The following is a 6,522-nucleotide window of genomic DNA, read 5'->3' as shown; positions in this document are numbered from 1 at the left end:
TTTTGTGCACCAGGCCTCTAGTACACTAATAAATGAGCTAGACTGTGACCCTAATGGTCTCCAAAACCTTTTTTTAATTCCCCACTGCATTGTATTGCTCCTTTACTGCATCTTTTTCCCTCACAAGGGAAGAGTTATGCTATTCTCCTTTGCCTGGCAATAAAGAAAGTGAGCCTTAAAGGTAGTAAGTTTCTTGCTTAAGGTTATACACTAATAAATGAGCTAGACTGACCCTAATGGTCTCCAAAACCTTTTTTTATTCCCCACTGCATTGTATTGCTCCTTTACTGAATCTTTTTCCCTCACAAGGGGAAGATTCTTTTCTTTTAATTATTTACTTATTGATTGATTTGAGAGAGAAAGGGAGAGAGAGAAATAATGATTTGTTGTTTCATTTATCCATGCATTCATTGGTTGATTCTTGTATATGCCGAGATGGGGGATCAAATCCACAACTTTGGTGGTTTGGGATGGCGCTCTAACCAACTGAGCTACCTGGACAGGGCAGCTGAGTCTTTCTTCAAAATCATAGACTTGTTTGTTTGTTTTCACTAACATTTTGTGGCTTTATAACCAGAACATTTACTTCTATTTTTTTCTAAGTTCTCTTGCAATGTGATACATGAACTTGGTAAATTTATTAATGACTTTGGACATTGGAGAAGCAAAATCTGACCACTTGTTTCCATTTTTGCTAGAGCTTGTCAAAACTCTTTTTAAATTTAATAGAGGAATGAACATTTATTGAGCTCTAGGCACTGTGCTTGGGATTTAGGTTTTATTACCCCCACTTTAAAGATGAGGAAACTGAGTCTCACAGAATTTAAGTAACTCCTCTAAGGGCATACCAAGGACATACTGGCAGTAAGTGGCAAAGCTGGTACTTTGAGTTCTTTTGACCATGAGTGTAGATATCTCTTCCTAATACACAAAAAGCAATAAAATATGTTAACGTTTTATTATTAGATATTATTGAACTAAAGTTACATTTGTCTGGAGAAGATTTAAATAATGCACATCAATTTCTTACATATAATTCCTTTATAGTGTAGTGTTTGGTATTAAATAGAAGTGCTGCTTCTTCTCAGGTAACCTGTCAGACATAAAGTTATCCTGGTTACTAACTCCTTAGCTGATACGTATGTATTAATGTTGCATTAGATTCCTCAACATCCTTGCTTCCATTGGCAATGGCACCATTTCTCCCTGTGCTCCAAGTAGATGCATTAGAGATGCCCAGGACAATGAGCCCTTAAAGGAACATGTTCAGAAATTCCGAGTCCTTCAAGACTGTCATTCTCTGGCATTGACAGAAAAATATGGTTAGTCAATCAATCATTCCACCTTCATCAATTTCCCAGGTGTCTTTTTTCAGATTTCATATATTTATTCAGAAAGTGATTCAACTACAAAGGATGAAGCATTTTTAGCATTATGAAACACACTGTTTTGAAATAGTTTCCCCTACAATTCTGTTTATTACTATTTTTATAATCCTGAAGAGATTCTCTTATCTAAGGTTTTTTAGGCATGTAGCTATTTTGCATGATTAGTGATAAAGGTTGCAATGAAGTAGTGGCTATGATTAATAACCTCTTGCAATCTAAAAACAACAGGGATTGGGGGGACGGGTGGGCTAGAAGGGGTCACTGGGGGGAAAAGGGGACATATATAATACTTTCAACCACAAAGATTTAAAAATAAATAAATAAAAACAACAGGGATTTTCTTTTCTGTACAGGCAGCTACGAGTTGTCAGGTAGTAACTGTCCATCTGAAAGAAGCTGGTCATCCTTTCCCTGATCAGTTAGTATGTCCAGCTGAGAACCTGGATTGGACTTTACATGAAAGGCTTCCATTTACTTTGATCAGTTCCCAAGTATCCACTAAAGGTTTTTTTGCCCCAAGGACAGAGCACTGAATCACAAATTGAATCAAAAGCTGATACAGATTTATACTTTCCAGGATTCTTTAAAGCAAAAATCAGAGCTCCATGGCTTCCCACGGAGTGGCCAAAAGTAGACATCCTTTGGGGGTCCACTGGAAAACTGGCATTTATGAGTTGGGAAGCTCCGCTGTTACATATGAGTACATTCTGTGCTTAGTGTTCCAAGGATCTCCAGTGGCATTCACATAAAACTCAGCACCAGGGCCTGAGTCCCAGCTCTTACCTTCTCCTTTATTTTAGAAACTATATATTTTTATTGATTTCAGAGAAGAAGGGGAAGGAAGAGAGAGAGAGAGAGAGATACATCAATGGTGAGAGAGAACCATTGATCAGATACCTCCTGCATGCCCCCCACTGGGGATCGAGCCCACAACCTGGGCATGTGCCCTGCCTGGGCATTGAACCATGACCTTCTGGTTCATAGGTCAACACTCAACCATCGAGCAGCACTGATCAGACTCACCTTCTCTTTTAATATTTCAGCCATGAGGGTTGGTATCTGGAACAATGACAACAAGGCCACTTCCTGAGGCAGCCTAATGATCACCAGATTTTGCTATTAAAAAAACAGACAGCCAATATAGTACAGGGCATTTGCTTTTGGTGGTTTAAGTAGATAACAAATTTCATTTTGTAGTTCAGTCCAACACTGTCATGTTCAAGAACTTTCTGCCAACCCCCAAGCACTTGATGTTGGAAATCTGTTTCAGTGCCATTCACTTCCTGCCCTCCCTGTCTGCACCAAAGGGTACATGGTTCTTGAGAGGCAGGGACTGGGAGAGAAGAAGCAGTCAGGGGCCTCAACATTTTTCCATTTTACTGAGATATAATTGACATATAACATTGTATTAGTTTAAGGTATACAACATAATGATTTGATATGTATATACTGTGAAATTATTATTCCATCTTTCACTGTTTTTTGTTTTGTTTGTAGAAAGAGATGGGAGGGAGGGAGGAGGTAAAACAGGGAGGGAGAGAAAAAACGTCAATGTGAGAGAGACACATCGATTAGTGGTTGCTTCCCTGGTGAGCCTGCAACCGAGGTACCGGGAATGGAACCTGCAACGCTTTGGTCCACAGGCCAGCATTCTAACCACTGAGCAAAACTGGCCAGGGCACCACCCCTCATTTTTTTTATGAACATCCCAGGAACATAGTCAGTTATTTCGTTACCATTTAAGGTAGCATGAGGGTGTGGCTCAGTGGTTGAGCATCGACCTATGAACCAGGAGGTCATGGTGGTACAATTCCCAGTCAGGGCACATGCTCGGGGTTGCCAACTTGATCCCCAGTAAGGGCCTGCGGGAGGCAGCTGATCAATGATTCTCTCTTATCATTGATGTTTCCATCTCTCTCCTCCCTTCCTCTCTGAAATCAATAAAATATATATATATTTTAAAAAAAGTTTAGGAGCTCCAGTGGCGCAATCGGTTAGCACGCAGTACTTATAAAAAAGAAGTTTACAAGTTGTGTGAATTTCTGAACTAGTATTTCAAAAAAGTTGGGCTATTAATTCTTGTACACATTATTATCAGAACAAACTTTAAAAGCCTTTATAATTCTGGATTGAAAAATACATTTTCAAAAAAGATTAAATAAGTGACAAGAAGATTAAGGTGATCATGTTAGTAAAATTTAAATAGCAACTGTAGGCCTGGCTGGCATGGCTCAGTGGTTGAGTATTGACCTATGAACCAGGAGATCATGGTTCGATTCCCGGTCAGAGCACATTCCTGGGTTGCTGGCTCAATCCCCAGTAGGGGGTGTGCAGGAATGATTCTTTCTTATTATTGATACTTCTTTCTCTCTCCCTCTCCCTTTCTCTCTGAAATCAATAAAAATATATTTTTTTGAAAAGGCAACTGTCGTCAGATTTCATTATTGTGCTAATGCACAGTAAGACATGCCAAATGAATTACTACTGACCACAGCAGGTAGCTTAAAGCACATATAGCTGATTGTGCTATGAGTTATGCTCCCTTTCACTCTCTCTAAAAATCAATGGGAAAATATCCTCAGGTGAGGATTAACATCAACAACAACAAAAGTCCCCCAAACAAACAAACAAACAAACAAACAAAAAGAAGTCTGGGGGAAGAACATTCCAAGGAGAGGAAACAGCAAATGCAACCAAAACCCAGGAGAAAACCTTTATCTATCACAATGACTCATTAATGGGGTTCTAAGCTTTTGTCCCCCTTTTGCTACTAAGCATCTCTATTAATATTGCGATGATGCTTTGTCAGTTTTATTTAAGAGATAACAGAGCCCTAGCTGGTTTGGTTCAGTGGATAGAGTGTCAGCCTGCAGACTGAAAGGTCCTGGGTTTGATTCCAGTCAAGGGCACATGCCCGGGTTGCCGGCTAGATCCCCAATAGAGGGTGTGCAGGAAGTGGCCGATCAATGATTTTCATCATCGATGTTTCTATCTCTCTCCCTCTTCCTTCCTCTCTGAAATCAATAGAAACATATTTTTAAAAAAGAGAGAAAACAGATTTCATGTTTTCTCAAGAGCAATAGTTATGCCAATTATGTGAGGAGAGGCTTTCCTATGGGAAAAACTGTATTCTCCAGTCCTCACTTCAAATATCTATTCACAATAATTTAGGATGTGATATTTGAGTGGATATTTGAGGGAAATAAATATAACTCCTAGGAATGCAAACAAAAGACTTACGAAATTGAAGAAAATGTATATGATTCATTTTATTTCCTCCATAGACATAAAACTAAAACATATTTGTACGTAACGAGTGTTTAAATTTAAACAACTCAAATGATCTGGGCCTTTTGTTTTTGTCTATATGTAAGGTGTGCTGCCCATTACTTATGTAACTGAGGAGCAAAACAAACCTGGATACTCAAACTTAGAGCATGACTCTTATGACTCATAATTGCTGCTCGACTTGAAATCCTATTGTCTAATGATTGCCTGGTTGGCTTTATATGAATCATCCCCTGGCCTTGTGTGTGTTGACTAGAAGGAGCCCTCCTGGTTTCTCCTGAGAGGCTGTTTCCCTTTTGCTGTGCTCAGCATCACCGTGACACTTGAGTAGGGTGATCACATTCCAGGGCACTGGATGGAGGTAGGAGAGTGAATTAGGGATAACATGATTCCATTCTATCCCTTAAATATTCCATGAACTCTGCTCAGTATAATGCTAATGACTGTGGTCCCTGGCCTGTAAGAATTCTCAGCCTAGCAGAGGAGTAGAAAATGTTAGAGTACAACTGAGTGAAATAGACAGGGTCGGAGGTTTATAACAAGCCATGCCAATTGCTTCGATGTCAATCTCTTAAAATGACATAAAGACTAGCCTAAACCAAAATAGCCTCCCGTTTTGGAATAGGAAATCATAAGATAGTGCCCAAGGCTGTCTTTTCTTTCACATTGAAATAAATGTGTAAGGTAAGAATAAGGACCATGAGGATATTACCAAGAGCTATTTTGGATTTTTGAACTCTAGGATCCACTGTATTACTCCCTCCCCCCAATAAACACACACACACACACACACACACACACACACACACACACACACACACACATTTTCTTGGTCCTCAGTGTTCTCTTTCATAGGCAAGGCTTAGTGTGTTAGAAAATACATTCCACTAAAACCATTACATGAGAATGAAAATAAGCCCTTCCTCTCCTTGCCCAGTGTCAGCCTAGACGCTATGAGAGTATTGTTTGTTAATGGTGCATCATGTTGGAGGACAAAGGGAGATGATGGAAGAAAGAGGAAAGAAGGGGATGGGAAGGAAGATGACTAAGGTCTCCATGGATAGTTCCGTGGTTCAGAAAGAGGTGGAAGCTTTGCCTGTTTACTAAGCCTTGTTAGCCTAGGGGATGCACATCCTGTTTGTGGATATGAAAAGCTGAGTCACCTTGAAAAGGTGCAGACAGACAAGCAAGGCCTGTCTTCTCTATCCTTTCTGTATTTTCTATTGACACCAGACATAAACCATGGAAGTCCTAGACGGTCTAAAAGTGCCTTTGGATTGTATTTGATTAGTGAATAGATAATGAATTTATGGCATAATTTGGGGAAAATTGAAAATAAGCAAATTAAGTCGAAGCAAAAGCTACCCAAACCACTTAAGCAGGATGCTTTGAAAATGACTGTGTGGATCTAACCTGTCAGAGACTCCTATAAGCTGTATCCTACCCCATCTTTTTCCTCACCTTTTATATGCTCCCCTGGCACAAGAAGGCTTAATTTTTGGTTTTAGTCTACATATATGTTAGACTTATGAATAAAATATAAAATTACAAGAGAATAGGTTTTTTTAAAAAATTCAGCTGTGTTTGAATAGACAAAAGAATATGACATTTGTTTAGAGATTTACAGGTGAAGCGGGGTGTATGTCTGTCTACATGCTCATATTTGGAGATTGTGATCCATTTTTTAAAATATTGATTTCAGAGAGGAAGAGAGAGGGAGAGAGAGATGGAAACAGTGATGAGAGAGAATCACTGATAGGCTGCCTCCTCCACACTTCACACTGGGGATTGAGCCCGCAACCTGGGCATGTGCCCCGACTGGAATCAAACCATAACTTCCTTGTTC

At 39.5% G+C, this 6,522-nt stretch overlaps 1 pseudogene; it reads right to left on the bottom strand.

The window, feature by feature from the left end:
* Window positions 1-1,524: 1,524 nt before the first annotated feature.
* On the bottom strand, window positions 1,525-2,664 carry LOC102757505 (annotated as a pseudogene).
* Between the last annotated feature and the right edge of the window lie 3,858 nt (window positions 2,665-6,522).

This window comes from Myotis davidii, unplaced genomic scaffold, assembly GCF_000327345.1.
Source record: "Myotis davidii unplaced genomic scaffold, ASM32734v1 scaffold137, whole genome shotgun sequence".
In the NCBI taxonomy this organism is placed as follows: Eukaryota; Metazoa; Chordata; class Mammalia; order Chiroptera; family Vespertilionidae; genus Myotis; species Myotis davidii.
Note: the sequence above shows the minus strand (reverse complement) of the source record. Positions and strands in the feature narration are given on the sequence as shown.